The 18,146-nt window shown below is 44.9% G+C and overlaps 1 non-coding gene across 1 annotated transcript; it reads right to left on the reverse strand.

The window, feature by feature from the left end:
* Nucleotides 1-15,325: 15,325 nt before the first annotated feature.
* TRNASTOP-UCA lies at nucleotides 15,326-15,397 on the reverse strand. The gene has a single exon. It is a non-coding gene; the product is annotated as a tRNA-Sec (tRNA).
* Between the last annotated feature and the right edge of the window lie 2,749 nt (nucleotides 15,398-18,146).

The raw sequence follows: 18,146 nt of genomic DNA on the forward strand, positions 1-18,146 counted from the left end.
ATATCTTGGCTATTGGAAATAAGGCTGCAATGAGCACAGGAGTGCATATATCTTTTCCAAATAGTGTTTTTGTTTTCTTTGGAAAAAATACGCAGAAGCGGAATTGCTGGATTGTATGGCAGTTCTATTTTTTAAGTTTTTGAGGAACCTCTATACTGTTTTCCATAGTGGTTGCAATAATGGCTATGCTTAACAGCTGACTTGAAAAATTCCTAAAGATTGAAAATCAGCTCTCGTGAGCTGGTATGAACTGATTCCAGCACTGCTTTAAAAGAAAATAAAAGCTTAAGAAACTCCCCCCCCACCCCAGCTCCCCCAAACCAAACCAGCAAAAGACAAAGCACAACGTGCCAGTGTCAATTTTCCTAAAAACCTTTTCCCGGCAAAATCTCATTATTATGAGAAAACAACATAATCCCCAGGATTATTGGGGGGAGATAGATCTTGAACAAATAATCATTTAAGTAATTAATTTATAGTAGTTCTAACTGCTAGCGGGAACATATATAAGGCACTACAGGAGAAACTAACCTCACCCAGGAGATTACAGAAGACTTATCTTGGGAAGTGACATTTAACCTGTATTATGGGCTAAATTTCTCACCCTTCCCTCCCCCCCAGATTCATGTGTTACAGCACTAACCCCCAGCACTTCAGAAAGTGACTGTATTTAGAGACAAGCTCTTTACAGAGGTGATTACTTTAAAACGAGTCTTTAGGGTGGACCCCAATTCAATCTGACTTGTGTCCTTATAAGAAGAGGAAATTTGGGAATGCCCTGGCGGTCCAGTCTTTAAGACTCCGTGCTCTCACTGCCGAGGGCCCAGGTCCAATCCCTGGTTGGGGAAGTAAGTGCCCACAAGACACGGCCAAAAAACCCCACAAAAAAACAACAAAAAAAAGGAAATTTGATCACACAGAAACACCAGGGATGTGCACGCAGAGGAAAGACCATGTGAAGACACAGTGGGAAGATGGCCTTCCGGAAGCCAAGGAGAGCCAATCCTGCCAGCACCTTGATCATGAACTTCCAGCCTCCAGAACTCTGAGAACATAAATGTCTGTTGTTTAAGTCACCCAGTCTATGGTATTTTGTTACATCAGCCAGAGCAAACTAATGCAACTTGGGGCCCAGGAGTAAGTAGGGGCTGGTTAGACCAAGGGGTGGCAGGAGCGCATTCTAAACAGAGGAAAAAAAAAAAAAATAGAGGAAAGAGCATCTGGTTGGATCCTCAAAGGAACAGATAAAAGGCTCATAATCGAATCTACAATGGTGGTTAGGAGTGTGGGCCCTGGAGTCAAAAGAGCTGGACTCAACTCAACTCAACCTTGGGAAAGTCATGTGACGCTTTGTTTTCAAATCTATAAAATGCAGTTAATACTAGGTTCTATTGTAGGGTTGTTAGAGGGAGGGTTAAAGTGCTTAGCTGTAAAGTATTTAACTCAGTGACTGCCACATACTGCTGGAATTGCTAAAAAAAAAAAAATGTTAGAAATCGCTTCTTGTCTGAGAATAACTCATAGCCTCAAAGTTTAGTTGGAATGTTACCTACCGTGGCAAGTCTTCACTGGTTCCACTCCAACCTGTGTAAAATCATTTTCTCTCCCTTATTGGGAAGTAAGACCATCTGTTTCTCAAATCTGGATTCTCCATTTCGCATTACTGAAGGTTTGGATTCTGTCCTAGTGTCTTTTGCTATGGGCCATGCAAACCTGTCATTTGAAAAAAGAAGTACAATTAGGCCTTTGGGGAGTGAGGACTGACTAGGCCGTGCATAGAAACCATAATGGTTTGGAGGAACTGGACCAGGAGAGGGGACTCTAGCTCTGCCAGGTGTTTGGCCCCTATTCCTGGGCTCTCATGGGCTAGGAAGTGCCAGCATCCGGAAAAAGAGCCACTGTCGGGACACCACTAAGTGCTAAGAGAATGAGGGCACTTTGAGAAGGCACTGCCCTGTGACACCAGGAGATTGATTCATAAGCCCCTAGGCGACTGGAAATCCAGCAGGAAGGTAGTACTGGTGGGTGGGTTACGGCAAAGAGAAACTCGCACCCCGGCTTCTGAGCCAGGCTGGAGTGCTTTCATGCCCCCAAATTAGGGACTTCAATGACTTCCCTGGTGGTCCAGTGGTTAAGACTCCACGCTCCCAATGTAAGGGGCTCGGGTTCGATCCCTGGCCGGGGAACTGGGGAACTAAGATCCTTTCAAGCCGCGTGGCACGGCCAGAAAAAAAAAAAAATTAGAGACTTTAGGGACACTATAGCAGGTTATGCATTCACAGCACCATTGTATGTACTATGTTTATCTGTAAATTCCCTCCCCCCACTCAGATTCTTAACAACAAGTGTCTTATCTTTTCTCTCTGCATCCTCCACGCTTAGCCTAATGCTGAGTCTCTATATTTATTGAATAACATCCTTCTTTATTAAGCATTTGAGACTTAGTAATTGAGTGACTTGCTTAAGGTCACACATCTCGTAGATAAATTATATCCAAAAGCCAAAGCGTCCATGGGTTGAGGCTTTGCTCTTGCCAGCAAAGCCTTCAGGGCAAGGGATGTGTCTTATGCTTTCCCAAGTGTTTGGTACCATGGTTAGCCCATGGTCAAGCACAGGAAGAACCTGGCAATAGAGCCACATATATATTTTTTAAATATTTATTTATGGATTTATTTGGCTGCACTGGGTCTTAGTTGCAGCACACGGGCTTCTCTCTAGTTGTGGTGTGTGGGTTCTAGAGCACACGGGCTTAGTTGCCCCACAGCATGTGGGATCTTAGTTCCCTGACCAGGGATCGAACCCGTTTCCCCGGCATTAGAAAGCAGATTCTTAACCACTGGACCACCAGGGAAGTCCCTCTAGAAGGTAGTCAGTGGATTGATAGATAAAGCTGTTTGCCTGGAGTCTAGAGCAGATAAACCTTCTCATCCAATTCTGGCTCCAGGGAAGCACCCACAATCATTCTCATTCATTCATTCAAAGATGTTACTTGTCAGACTTTTGTTTTTTTGGCTGTGCCTTGTGGCATGTGGGATCTTAGTTCCCCTGACTCATGCCCCCTGCAGTGGAAGCGCGGAGTCTCAACTACTGGACGGCAAGGGAAGTCCTGTCAGCTTTTTTTTTTCTTTTACATATGCCTTTTACTTTTATGCTCAGCAAGGTAGTGAACGCAGCATGGGCTTTTATTCTTTCCTTCAACATATATTTATGGAGCGGTATCCCAAGTATTCACTGTGTAAGGGCCAGTAAATCCACCTCTGTGCGTTTCAGTTTACACGTGTATAAAATGAGGAAAATAACACCTATTTCCAGACTGGCACAAAATGTAAAAAAGGGCGAGGACGCAAAAGCTTGGCATGTATTAATGTCACTTAAACTCCGCCCCTCTCCCCCCCACCTCCCCATCCCCCAATCAGGGCCAGTGACAGCTGTTTATTTCACTTCTCTGTTGCTCTGCTGGGGAGGCAAGGAGGGGGGAGCTTCTCAAATGTTGACGCCCTGAAGACATCCCCAGGCGGGGTCTCTCCTAGGCCTGGCACATTAATAATGCAGAGTAAATATACATTCAGTCATTTGTTCTGGCCTCTGGAATGAATGTAACAGTTTAATAATGCAGTAAAAGTGAGATTCATCACACAGCTTCTCGTTCTGGCCATGGCCTCTTCCTATACATCGAGAAAAGAAAGTTCCCAGCAAAATAGGATTATGTTGTTTTGACATAAATATGTCCTGCCAGTCCCTTCTGGCTTGCAGAGTTTCTGCTGAAAGATCAGCTGTTAACCTTATGGGGATTCCCTTGTGTGTTATTTGTTGTTTTTTCCTTGCTGCTTTTAATATGTTTTCTTTGTATTTAATTTTTGACAGTTTGATTAATATGTGTCTTGGTGTATTTCTCCTTGGGTTTATCCTGTGTGGGACTCTCTGTGCTTCCTGGACTTGATCAACTATTTCCTTTCCCATATTAGGGAAGTTTTCAACTATAATCTCTTCAAATATTTTCTCAGTCCCTTTCTTTTTCTCTTCTTCTTCTGGAACCCCTATAATTCGAATGTTGGTGCGTTTAATGTTGTCCCAGAGGTCTCTGAGACTGTCCTCAGTTCTTTTCATTCTTTTTTCTTTATTCAGCTCTGCAGTAGTTATTTCCACTATTTTATCTTCCAGGTCACTTATCCGTTTTTCTGCCTCAGTTATTCTGCTATTGATCCCAACTAGAGTATTTTTCATTTCATTTATTCTGTTGTTCATCATTGTTTGTTTCATCTTTAGTTCTTCTAGGTCCTTGTTAAATGTTTCTTGCATCTTGTCTATTCTATTTCCAAGATTTTGGATCATCTTTACTATCATTATTCTGAATTCTTTTTCAGGTAGACTGCCTATTTCCTCTTCATTTGTTAGGTCTGCTGGGTTTTTATCTTGCTCCTTCATCTGCTGTGTGTTTTTCTGTCTTCTCATTTTGCTTATCTTACTGTGTTTGGGGTCTCCTTTTTGCAGGCTGCAGGTTCATAGTTCCCGTTGTTTTTGGTGTCTGTCCCCAGTGGCTAAGGTTGGTTCAGTGGGCTGTGTAGGCTTCCTGGTGGAGGGGACTAGTGCCTGTGTTCTGGTGGATGAGGCTGGATCTTGTCTTTCTGGTGGGCAGGTCCACGTCTGGTGGTGTGTTTTGGGGTGTCTGTGGACTTCTTATGATTTTAGGCAGCCTCTCTGATAATGGGTGGGGTTTTGTTCCTGTCTTGCTAGTTGTTTGGCATAGGATGTCCAGCACTGTAGCTTGCTGGTCGTTGAGTGAAGCTGGGTGCTGGTGTTGAGATGGAGATCTCTGGGAGATTTTTGCCATTTGATATTACGTGGAGCTGGGAGGTCTCTTGTGGACCAGTGTCCTGAAGTTGGCTCTCCCACCTCAGAGGCACAGCACTGACTCCTGGCTGCAGCACCAATAGCCTTTCATCCACATGGCTCAGAATAAAAGGAAGAAAAAGTAGAAAGAAAGAATTAGTAGAAGTAGAAAGAAAGAAAGGAGGGAGGGAGGGAGGGAGGGCGGGAGGGAGGAAGGAAGGAAAAAAAGAAAGAAGATAAAGTAAAATAAAATAAAGTTATTAAAATAAAAAATAATTATTAAGAAAAAAAATTAAAACAAAACGGATGGATAGAACCCTAGGACAAATGGTGGAAGCAAAGCTATACAAAATCTCACACAGAAGCATACACATACACACTCACAAAGAGAGGAAAAGGGGAAAAAACCATAAATCTTGCTCTCAAAGTCCACCTCCTTAATTTGGGATGATTGTGGAGCTTTAATCCGCTGCTCCTGAGGCTGCTGGGAGAGATTTCACTTTCTCTTTGTTCTCACAGTTCCCAGGGGCTCAGCTTTGGATTTGGCCCCGCCTCTGCGTGTAGGTCGCCGAAGGGCATCTGTTCTTCGCTCAGACAGGACGGGGTTAAAGGAGCCGCTGGTTCGGGGGCTCTGGCTCACTCAGGCCGGTTGGGGGGGGAGGGCGGGGCACGGAGGGCGGGGCGAGCCTGTGGCGGCAGAGTCCGGCGTGACGTTGCACAGCCTGAGGCGCGCCGCGCGTTCTTCCGGGGGAGCTGTCCCTGGATCCCGGGACCCTGGCAGTGGCGGGCTGCACAGGCTCCCCGGAATGGGGCTGTGGAGAGTGACCTGTGCTCGCACACAGGCTTCTTGGTGGCGGCAGCAGCAGCCTTAGCGTCTCATGCCCGTCTCTGGGGTCCGCGCTTTTAGCCGCAGCTCACGCCCGTCTCTGGAGCTCCTTTGAGCAGCGCTCTTAATCCCCTCTCCTCGCGCACCAGGAAACAAAGAGGGAAGAAAAAGTCTCTTGCCTCTTCGGCTGGTCCAGACTTTTCCCCGGACTCCCTCCCGGCTAGCCGTGGCGCACTAGCCCCCTACAGGCTGTGTTCACGCCGCCAACCCCAGTCCTCTCCCGGCGCTCCGACCGAAGCCCGAGCCTCAACTCCAGGCCCTGCCCGCCCCGGCGGGTGAGCAGACAAGCCTCTCGGACTGGTGAGTGCCAGTCGGCCCTGATCCTCTGTGTGGAAATCTCCCCACTTTGCCCCTCGCACCCCTGTTGCTGTGCTCTCCGCGGCTTCGAAGCTTTCCCTTTCTGCCACCCGCAGTCTCCGCGCGCGAAGGGGCTTCCTATTGTGTGGAAACCTTTCCACCTTCACAGCTCCCTCCCACTGGTGCGGGTGCCGTCCCTATTCTTTTGTCTCTGTTTTTTCTTTTTTCTTTTGCCCTACCCAGGTACGTGGGGGGTTTCTTGCCTTTTGGGAGGTCTGAGGTCTTCTGCCAGCGTTCAGTAGGTGTTCTGTAGGAGTTGTTCCACGTGTAGATGTATTTCTGGTGTATCTGTGGGGAGAAAGGTGATCTCCGCCTCTTACTCTTCCGCCATCTTCCCGGAAGTCCCCCGTCATTAATGTCTTGACGTCTGAAACTGAAGGAAACAAGTGATGACGCTACTGTGTTTCATCCTGGGCCAAAAGGAAAGAAGAAATGGGATCATCCTTCCACCTACACGCTCATGCTCTTCTCACGTGTTGTTTCATTCTCTGCCTCTCTCTTTCCCCACAAATATGGACAGGGCTCATGTTAAAGCTGTCCTCTGGGCATTATGCTAAGTGAAATAAGTCAGACAGAGAAAGACAGTTACTGTGTGATATCACTTATATGTGGAATCTAAAAAACACAACAAACTAGTGAATATAACAAAAAAGAAGCAGACTCATAGATATAGAGAACAAACTAGTGGTTGCCAGTGGGGAGAGGGAAGGGGGAGTGTTAATCTGGGGGTAGAGGGCAAAAAAAAGGGTTATTATGGGATTAGGTGAAATCATGTGTGTGCAATTTTGAAAATTGTAAAGCACTATAAAATTTAAAGATCTCTCATTCAGTTAAAATAAAATAAAATAAAATAACAAATAACCCCAAACTGCCCTCTGAACTACAAACAAATGCTTGTCCTGAAATGGATCATTGGGCATTGTGTACCTGGCCCTTCCATACTCACTGCCAGCAGTAGCACTAGAGCATCTCACCCTGTTCAGGAGGGGCAGCTCTAAGGAAAGGGTAACCACTCTACACACGAGGGTCTCCTGGGTGAAGAATGGGGGGTTCTGTGGGATCTGGACCTGCCTTCATTCATTTAAGGCTCCCTCCCACGCAGGGGTTCTCTGGCTGCTCCCAGGCACTCACCCAGAGTGGGGCTGCTCGCCGGCCACACCAGGCTGCCTGCTGTCTCCCTTGTAAGTGGGTGTGTGGAAAAGGGGCTGCAGGAGGAAGAATTCAAATGACTCAGAGCATCATGGCTATTAGGCCTGCAAACTGGGGCCGGGGGAGAACCAAAGAGCATCATTTTCCTACAGTTGCTCTATTGCATAAGACTGAACGCTTTATTGCGTTTTCACCTGAAGATGGGGAAATGAACACTTAACTGAAAGTTACGCGTATTAAATAGCAGAGTTGTGCCAAAGGGTCCAGTGGAGTTCACCATGGCGTGTACATGTGGCCCTCAGCCCCCAAACTCAGCCCCCAATTTTCTATGCATCCCTTCAAATATTTTGGAAAATCTATAGGGTTCTTGTCAAGTTTACATGCATTACTTTATCTAATCCTCAGGGTCACAGACTAGGGTGAGGGAGTGAGGTACTTGCCTCTTGTGCAAAATTTAAGGGGGTGCCAAAGACCCCACCCCAACTCAGGAGTCAAGATAAATAATATTTCAATGCAATATTTTTAAAAATAAAAATTAATGAAAAAAATCAAGATTTAAAATAAAGACAGGATATCCGTGTTAGTGATTTTTTCCTTTGGCCTCAGCTCCGAAATGTCTGGGCCTGGCACTGCTAATCCTCTCATTATACCCTTGGGGTAGGGCCATGTTGTAAATTGTGATTCCAAAGAGCTCAGCATTTACTCTGGTAAATGGTAGAGAGGCAACTTGAACTCGGAACGCCACTGTTCGTGCTTTTTTCTTAAGAATGTAGCCAACTGCTGGGTTTTGGGGGACCGATGTCTAATTTAGGAGCAGGACACTCTGCCTTCTTCAAAGGCAGCTGGGACCCTGAGTCTCTGAAACAATTGCTTTTCAGAGGTGCCGGGAGATAACTCGTGGAGTGCCCTGAGGGTATAAGTCACCACTAACCCTAGAATCGTCTGGTCGGGGGTGGAGTGAGCAAAACAGTGACTTCGGCTTGCCTGACAAACACGCTGAGGAAGAATTAGCCTGACCTGGAGCCCTTAAAGCCACATACCCTTTCCTTTAAATCTCTCAGCGGCAGAGTGGTTTTCTCAGGACCAAAGGCTGGAATCAGTTAAAGTATTTAAAAACAAATCTAAGAATCCATTCGGAGAGCAAGGGTGTTTTTTACAAACTCAGCGGAGGCTTTTCCACGCTGCATTTTTTTTTTTTTTTTTAAATTGCAAGCTAGCCTCTAGAAATTTTGTTTCCAGCACAGCAGGTTGACTGAAGGAGAAGGGGAGGCCGGTGGATGGGCGGCTGGAAGGCCTCCGGGATTGTTGCAGGGACCCATTTTCCCGGGTGCAGGGTGTAGACCCGGTCTCAGTCTGGTAGAGGCGCCGGGGTGGCCACGCCCGCCTCCCACCTCGTGGCTGCACGCGCACTGCCACCTACAGAGCTCCGGAGGCAACTCAGCCTCCCTCCCTGTTCTTGCCTCCGCTGGAGCCGCCTGGCTTAGGGATGGAGTCCGGATTCCTGCAGAGGCCTCCCTATTCATTACCATAACAAAGGCTTCATCTTCCCCTGGGCAGCTGAAGACACACTAAAAACCAGTTTTCACTTTAGCAATCTTACCTAGCTAACCTTCTCACCAGAGGCGCTGCACTTTTGTTTGTTAGTTTTTTGGGTTTTTAAAAAATTTTTATTGGAGAATAGTTGCTTTACAATGTTGTGTTAGTTTCAGGTGTACAGCAAAGTGACTCAGTTATACATATACATATATCCACTCTTTTTTAGATTCTTTTCCCATATTGGCCATTACAGAGTATTGAGAAGAGTTCCCTGTTCTATACAGTAGGTCCTTGTTTATGCTAGCAAGACTCCCTCCCAAATGCATCTTTAGGGTCCTTAAGTAAGCTCAACTTGCTTCATCAAGCTATAGTCCCTCTTTGCTGTCCCACTGATTGTCAAAAGGTAAAAACTGTTGGTATTTACTGAGCACTGCTCGGGTACCAGGCTCAATGTTATGTTCATGCTACAGGTGAGGAAACAGGCTTAGGACCATTATGTAAATTTGTCTGAGGTCACTCAGCTAGTAAGCAGTGGTGCCAGATTTTAGATCCACGTAGATTTTTTTTCTTTTTTACTCAAAAGCTTAAAACATTTATTTTGTTTTAGTCTTTTAAACAGCTTTACTGAAATATAATTTACATAACATACAATTCTCCCATTTAAAGTGTACAGTTCAATGTTTTTTTAGTATATTCAGAGGTATGTGCAGCCATCACCACAGTCTATTTTCCTTTTTCTTTTTTTCCAATTAGAATTTAAAAAAAATTTTTGTTTCTGCAATATAAATAAATAAATAAATAAAAATAAATTCCTCTAAAAAAAAATCCAGGTAGACTTAAAATCCAGGACCCACATCCTTACTCCCTTGAATTATAACCCTTGAGAGACTCTGGGATTCAGAGCATCCAATCTTCATATATTGAGCATCTACACAGGCCAAGTGCTCTACTAAGGACATCACGTATTTTATCTTGTTTAATTGTTCCAACAGCTCTGTAAAGTACATACAGATGATAAGACTATTTTACAAACAAAGAAAGCTAAGCTTAAAGAAATTAATAGCCTTCTTCCACTGGCCATTGTGGCTGGATGCAATGCCTCGAGTTAGGTAGGGCAGAAAGATGGAAAGAACTTGGATTATTGCTAATATTTTTGAGCCACTGAATTAGCCAGCCACCTGAAGCCACCCTGCCACTGGATTCCTTGTCATGAGAAAAAACAGATATACTTATTTTCTAAGGATTTGACTTAGGGTTTCTGTTATTTGTGGATGAAAGCATACTAGCTGATATCACTAGGATCACTTCCTCCAGGCAGCCTTGTCTTGCCTTTGTTGCTCTCATCTCTGGTTGTAATTTTTTTTTGGTTTGTCGTTTTTTTTTAAAATTTATTTTTATTTTTTTTGAAGTATGGTTGATTTACATAGCCACTGCTTTATTTATTTATTTATTTATTTGCTGCACCATTTGGCATGCAGGATCTTAGTTCCCCAACCAGGGATCAAACCCATGCCCCCTGCATTGGGAGCATGGAGTCTTAACCACTGGACCACCAGGGAAGTCCCCTGGTTTGTCATTCTAAAAATTATATTTAATTGTGCCAAAATACACATAACATAAAATTTACCATCTGAACCAGTTTTAAGTGCACGGTTCAGTAGTGTTAGTACATTCACATTGTTGTGCAACCGTCACCCGCATCCATCTCCAGAACTCTTTTCATCTCGCATCTTTCATTCAAAGAGCAAATCTCCACTCCCCTGCCCCTCACCCCCTGGCAACCACCATTTTACTTTGTCTCTATGCGTGTGACAACTCTAGGTACCTTATATAAGTAGAATCATATAGTATTTGTCCTTTTGGGACTTGCTTATTTCACTTAGTAGAATGTCCTCAGAATTCATCCATGTTGCAGCATATGTCAGAATTTCCTTCCTTTTTGAGGTTGAATAATATTGCATTGTACGGAGAGACCACGTTTTGTTTTTGCATTCCTCTGTTGATGGACACTTGGATTGCTTCCACCTTTTGGTCATTGTGAATAATGCTGCTATGAACACAGGTGTACAAATATCTTTTTGAGACCCCCGCTTTCGGTCCGTGTGACTAAATACCCAGAAGTGCAATTGCTGGATCATCTGATAATTCGCTTATTAGTATTTTGAGGAACAGCCATATTGTTTTCCATAGTGGCTCTCTGATGTAATTTTACACTGATTTGTGTGATTATTTGATGGCCTGTCTTCCTGCTTTGAGAGCAGGCATCCTGTTTATCTTTGCCACCTTGCCTCCTGCAACTCTGTATCCTGAACAGTAAAGCCTGAGACAGAGTAGTCACTGAAATATCCGCTGAATTAATGAATGAGTCGGCTAATAAGAACACGGCATCGTAGAAAGACTTAGTCTCTGCACTTATGAGTTTACAAATTAGTCGGTGAGATGGGAACAGGGAACAAATAAAGGAAGGATATAATTATGTACTAAACTGTGGTTCTTCTTTTAAGTGTAGGAGGAGTTGAGAGAAGGAGAAATTTCCGTGGGTGGGGACAGTCAAGGGAAGATGGGTAGGTTTGGACTAGAAAGGGGGAAGGCAATTTAGAAAGAGGAAACAGTCTTTCCCCCCAGCTTTATTGAGGTACAGTTGAAAAATAACAATTGTATATATTTAAGGTGTACAACTGGATTTTTTTTTTTTCTTGGCCGAGCTGCGTGGCTTGTGGGATCATAGTTCCCCGACCAAGGATTGAACCCGGGCCCTCGGCAGTGAGGGCACGGAGTCCCAACCACTGAACTACCAGGGAATTCCCTGGCTGTTTTGAAATACCTCTGCAGTTTGAAATAATCACCACAATCAAGCTAATTAACATATCCATCACTTCATATAGTTATCTTTGTGTGTGTGAGATGAGAACACTTCATATCTACCCTCCAGCTCATGCAGTAGTTTTCTTTCTTATTTCATTTAGCATATGTCCCCCAGGTTCATCCACATTGTCACAAATGGCAGGATTTCCATGTTTTTAAAGGCTGAACAATATTCCATTGTGTATATAGACCATGTTTTCTTTTTTCTTTTTGGCCACACCATGCAGCTTGTGGGATCTTAGTTTCCCAACCAGGGATTGAACCCTCGCCCTGGGCAGTGAAAGCGCAGAGTCCTAACCACTGGACCGCCAGGGAATTCCCAAGACAACATCTTCTTTATCCATTCATCCATTGATGAACACTTTGGCTGTTTCCATGTCTTGGCTATTGTAAACAATACTGCCATGAACATGAGAGTTCAGACATCTCTTTGAGATACTGATTTCATTTCTTTTGAATATATACCCAGAAGTGAGATTGTTGGATCATAAGGCAGTCTTATTTTTAATTTTTGGAGGAACCTCCCTACTGTTTTCTGTAATGGCTGTACTATTTTACATTCCCACCAACAGTGCACAAGGGGAGGAAACACTCTTCACTCGTTGCAGGGCTGGGCACAGGGTTAGTTAAGGAATCTGAAGACGTCAGTCCAGGGACAGCAGTAAGAAGTGTGGGTTAGGAGTGGGCCCAGGAGGTCCCAAGCACACTGTTCCAAGCAGCACTGGGGGATGCAGGAAACAGACTCCACTTGAAAATTAAGCAGGTGGGCAGCACAGGGGGATCCAGCCTGTCTCTCTCCAGGATGCACATCCTAGCTGGGGGCCTGGCCAAAACAAGGCATGGTCCAGTCTAATAGGGTTGGGGGCTTAGGCAGGAATCAGGAATGCAGGTGGGGAGCACAGCATCATGCTAAGAACTCAGATGTAAGATGAAAACCATCACTAGAGGGTGTGAGCTGGGCCTTGCTTAGCCCTGAAACACTACAAACCTACACAATAAGAGGTATTCTTTGTGCTGAGGAGCTGTAGCCACAAAAGTCTTTTTTTGCCCCTTCTGGCTCTGTCAGGATGGGTTCTGGAGCTGGGGCAGGACTGGGGCTGCAAGGAAGCAGGCTGGTGACTGGAGCAGTATGGAAACAGGGGTAAAAAAGCCGTGTGGGGAGGGAAGGCAGGAGAGTGGCCTATATGGCTGAGAGGCAGGGATCAGTTGTAATGGGGGCCAAGGCTTGATAAAAGCTGATATTTGGGCAAGGTTGGGCGGGGTGCTGGCAGTCAAGTGGAGGCTTCTCCTATTTCACTCTCCTCTTCCTCCAATGAGGAGAAAAAAAAAATCATTGCTTTAATATTTCAGCAATACTTTTCACTTTTAAATTAAAATTAAAAAAATAAACACAAACAAATACAATAAATACTCCAGTATATTTACAAAGGAATTTTTAAAGATACTGTAGACTTTGTGCAACGTGACTTTAGCTTATGAGAGATCACCATGCCCGATTGTGCATCATGATTGATATTTAGACCAACTGGACCACAAACAGATTCAATGAAAAAGTCCAAGCTGGGGCTTCCCTGGTGGCGCAGTGGTTGAGAGTCCACCTGCCGATGCAGGGGACACGGGTTCGTGCCCCGGTCCGGGAAGATCCCACATGCCGCGGAGCGGCTGCGCCTGTGAGCCATGGCCACTGAGCCTGCGCGTCCGGAGCCTGTGCTGCGCAATGGTAGAGACCACAGCAGTGAGAGGCCCGTGTACCGCAAAAAAAAAAAAAAGTCCAAGTTGGTCACACACACAATGGTAACTAAGCTACAGTGGTTGTAGATGACAGGCCGTCAATGGTGGAACAATAGAAAAAAATGAATTATCCATGGCTAGTAATTGCTAATAAATTCATAAGGTGTCACACACATTCTTAAAAATGTCTATGAATAAGAAGGAGGATGAAAACGGCAGAAAATAGGAATCAAGTTATGTCAAAGGACCTAAGTAGATTATCTTGGAAAAACAAAACTCCGCTCATGTATGGCTTAACCCAGGAGCTTTAGATGCTAAGGTTGGACACTGGGGATGAATCCAAAGGCAGAACAGTCTGTTAGAGAAAGAGTGAGTTAAGACAAAGTCATATTATCAGAGGACTAGAAAGTGTCAGGACTTCCCTGGTGGCGCAGTGGTTGAGAGTCCGCCTGCCGATGTAGGAGACACGGGTTCGTGCCCCGGTCCGGGAGGATCCCGCGTGCCACGGAGCGGCTGGGCCTGTGAGCCGTGGCCGCTGAGCCTGCGCGTCCGGAGCCTGTGCTCCTCGACGGGAGAGGCCACAGCAGTGGGAGGCCCGCGTACCGCAAAAATAAATACATAAATAAAATAAAATTAAAAGTGTCAATAACCCAATGAGGTCTGAGCTGGCATTTATGTGGTCCCAATTCTAGCCAGGGACCAGAATCAGGGACATCACAGAGCACTGCTATCAGGAGACTGTGATTCAGGGGCAGTAAATCCAATCCTCAAGGTGGAATTCCCAACTGATTCTTGTTTTTATGGCCGCAGGGCATGTGGGACCTTAGTTCCCCAACCAGGGATCAAACCCATGCCCCCTGCATTGGGAGCACGAAGTCTTAACCTCTGGACTGCCAGTGAAGTCCCCCCACCTGATTTTGCTAAGACTTCACCAGCTCTCCTAGAAACTGCTTCCTTATCCACAGGCATCGTCTATAGCTGTTTCCCACCAAGTCCACGGGCAACTCACCAAAGGTCCAGCTAGAAAGCTGAGGGTCCCTAGGCTTCCCTTTATGAGTCCCTGCTACACCCCAAGTCACTGCTGTTCTCTGGCCCCTGAAAACCCACTGACCAAGACTCAGAGCTCTTTCCACCCAAGCAAAGGAGACCCCTCCAACTGGGATTTCTCCCTGCTGGCTGTGGGAAGTTGAGCCCCTGAGCTCTCTGAGAGTTTACAACTCTTTCCAAATTCCCAGTGGTAGTCCTGAGTTTTCAGATATCCAACCACCCACCTTTGCCACAGACTGAAACTAAATTCCCATGAACTGGGAAGGAAGCACCTTGGGAAATACTGCTCTATGCTCCTTCTCTAACCAAAGTCCCACAGTGAGGATGCAAGTCCTTCTTTTAAGATGAACTCCCTTTACCTTCCTTTCAGGGAACTTGGGGCCTACATTTTTCTCTTCCCCTTTGTATAGGAACCTTAATACTTATGGTCAGGCATGTGACCTCTGACTTCTAAGTCCCTTTTCAGTTTCTTTCAAGGGACACTTTGGAGGAGAGACTTTGGACTGGGAATGAAGGTCACACTAGCTCCTGTTGCCAGGCTAGAATTATTTTAAGGGAAAGAGGCCTCTTTTATTTTTTTCTTCCACAGGCTCCTTTCCAAAGCATTGTTTGTAGCTATTGTGTCTAAAAAAAATGGAAATGACTGACTTTAAGTCTGACCCTTGCAAAAGGTCTAAATCTGTCCTGGGAACTGGGGTTACAAGAGAAAACAAGCCCAGGCAAAGAATTTATAGTCTCACAGGTTCCAAAGACAAGTAAACGTTCTGTCTAACACAGATTTGAAGGCATTTTTTTTTCCTTAGAAAGCTTCCAGGGGTCCCCAGGATAAAGTTTCTAGCACAGTGTACAGGGCTTTTCTTTTTCTTTTTTTTTTCTTGTCTTTGTTTTTGTTTTGGCCACACTGTGTAGCTTGCAGAATCTTAGTTCCCTGACTGGTGATTGAACCCAGACCCCTGGCACTGAAAGCCCGAGTCCTAACCACTGGACCACCAGGGAATTCCCTGTAGGGCTTTTCAAGAACCGATCCACCCAGGTTTCCAAACTCACCTCCTCCATCCACAAGTAAGTTTTCTACAGACCCTCTGACGATTTTGTGTTACTCCCTTTGGCTTGTGTGATGATTAATTTCAGGTGTCAGTTTGTCTGGGCTAAGGGATGCCCCGGTAGCTGGTAAAACATTATTTCTGGGCGTGTCTCTGAGGGTGTTTCCAGAGGAGACTAGCATTTGAATCAGGAGACTGAGTAAAGCAAGTGCCCTCCCCAAGGTGGATGGGCAGAACCTAATCCACTGAGGGCCCAAATAGAACATAAAGATGAGGAAAGGCGAATCCGCTCTGCCTGCTTGAGCTGGGATCTCTGTGTTCGCCTGTCCTGATTCTTGGGCTTTTGGACTTGGCCTGAATTACACCCTTGGCTCTTCTGGGTCTCCAGCTTGCAGAGGGCAAATTGTGGGACTTGTTGGCCTCCATAACCACATGAGCCAATCCCTAGAATAAATTTCCTTTTCCATGTATCTCTACACATCCTACTGGTTCTGTTTCTCTGGAGAACACTGACTAATACATCTTGAGTGCCTTTCTCCTTTTTTTTTTTTTTTTTTTTGCGGTACGCGGGCCTCTCATTGTTGTGGTCTCTCCCGTTGCGGAGCACAGGCTCCAGACGCGCAGGCCCAGCAGCCATGGCTCACAGGCCCAGCCGCTCTGCGGCATGTGGGATCTTCCCGGACCGGGGCACGAACCCGTGTCCCCTGTATGGGCAGGCGGACTCTCAACCACTGCGCCACCAGGGAAGCCCCTTTCTCCTTTGACTCCGCCTGTAAGCACCTCATCCTTTACGAGGCAGGGTAAATATCACTGGCCTGGTGACACTTTCCCAGATCCTCCCACAGGGACTTAGTAACTCCCTCTCTTCTGCTCCCACTTTGTCCATACCTCCTGTGGTGGCCTTGTAATGATTTAGTTAGATTGCTTTCCTAATAGCCTATAAGCTCTGCCAGGGTGAACTTTGTTCATATCTGCGTTGCCAGCACAGAGTAGAAACTCAATGTTTGTTGAGTAAAATGAATGAATGAATAAAGTCTTAATTGGCAGGGTAATTTCGAGGGCTCAGGTGTAACATGGGTTCATTACTAGCATCGAGGAGGGAATAGGAGAGGCAGAAGATGTATCTTGAACAGTAAGATGGGGGGGTACTTAATTCTTAGCAATTTTGCCTCAGATTTGCTCTGCCTGGGGGGTTGTCGCCTATGGGAAAGAATGTCATTTGAATCAACATTTGATCATTGGCTCCATATGGGCATTTCTCAGGAAGCTCTTTCTCCACCTGACCCAAACTTTAAGTCAGGTGGTGATCATGTTTGGATTTCCAAATTTACGGTGTAATTTATTTAATTCTAATATAGTAATAATACCTTATAATTGTATGGTTTCATCTTCAAACATCAAAGCATTTTCTAAATATTAATAGACATGAACAGCCCCAGGGGATTGATGCTACTGGATCCCTTTCTCTGATGGATAATGTATGATGGAGAGCTAGCTAACTTGGCAAGGGATGTACAGATTATTATTTTTTTCAAAAACATTTTTTATTATAGAATATTTTAAACACAGAAGTAAGGAGAATACCGTAATGAACATGGATGTACCTACCATTCAACCATGAATTCATGGCCAGTCTTACCCACTTCTACTTTCCCATGTTATATTGATGCAAATCTCAGGTATCATACATTTTCATTCATAAAAATTTCATCTCCAAAAGATAAGGACTCTGCAAAAAAAAAACCCAAAACAAACAACCTATAACCATGATAACTGTATCACACCATGGACAGTAAGGATAATTTCCTAATATCAAGTATTCAATCCATTTTTAATTTCCAGTTGTTCTATAAACTTCATGAACTTAAAAATATTTTTGACTTTTTTTTTTTTTTTTGGCTGTGCTGTGTGCCATGCGGGATTTTAGTTCTCTGACCAGGGATTGAACCCCTGGTCACACTAGCTCCTGTTGTGGAAGGGTGGAGTTTTAACCACTGGACCCCTGCGGTGGAAGGGTGGAGTTTTAACCACTGGACCACCAGGAATTCCCCAAATTTTGTGACTTTGACTCAAGATCTACAAATGGCTCACCTATTGTGTTGGCTGATATGTCTTTTATGTCTCTTTTATTTATTTATTCATTCTTTCTCTGTGATTTTTTTTTTTTTTGTGGTACGCAGGCCTCTTACTGTTGTGGCCTCTCCCGTTGTGGCCTCTCCCGTTGTGGAGCACAGGCTCCGGATGCGCAGGCTCAGCGGCCATGGCTCACGGGCCCAGCCGCTCTGCGGCATGTGGGATCTTCCCGGACCGGGGCACGAACCCATGTCCCCTGCATCGGCAGGCGGACTCTTAACCACTGCGCCACCAGGGAAGCCCTCTCAGTGATCTTTATTTAAGGTTTGTCTCTTTTTTTTGTTTTATTAATCCAGTCAAATCTTTTTAATCGAGATATAATTGATTTATAACATTATATTAGTTTCAGGTGTACAACTTAATGATTTGATATTTGTATATATTGCAAAATGATCACCACAGTAACTCTAGTTAACACCTATTGCCACACATGGTTATAAATATTTTTCTTGTGGTGAGATTATGTTTCTTTTAAATGTATAGGTTCATAGAGTTCCCACTGTCCGGACTTTTCTGATCACATGTTTATGTATCATTTAACATGTTCTTTTTTCTTCTCTTCTTCCTGT

Source organism: Monodon monoceros, unplaced genomic scaffold, assembly GCF_005190385.1.
Source record: "Monodon monoceros isolate NGI ecotype Baffin Bay Population unplaced genomic scaffold, NGI_Narwhal_1 Super_Scaffold_5, whole genome shotgun sequence".
NCBI classification, from domain to species: domain Eukaryota; kingdom Metazoa; phylum Chordata; class Mammalia; order Artiodactyla; family Monodontidae; genus Monodon; species Monodon monoceros.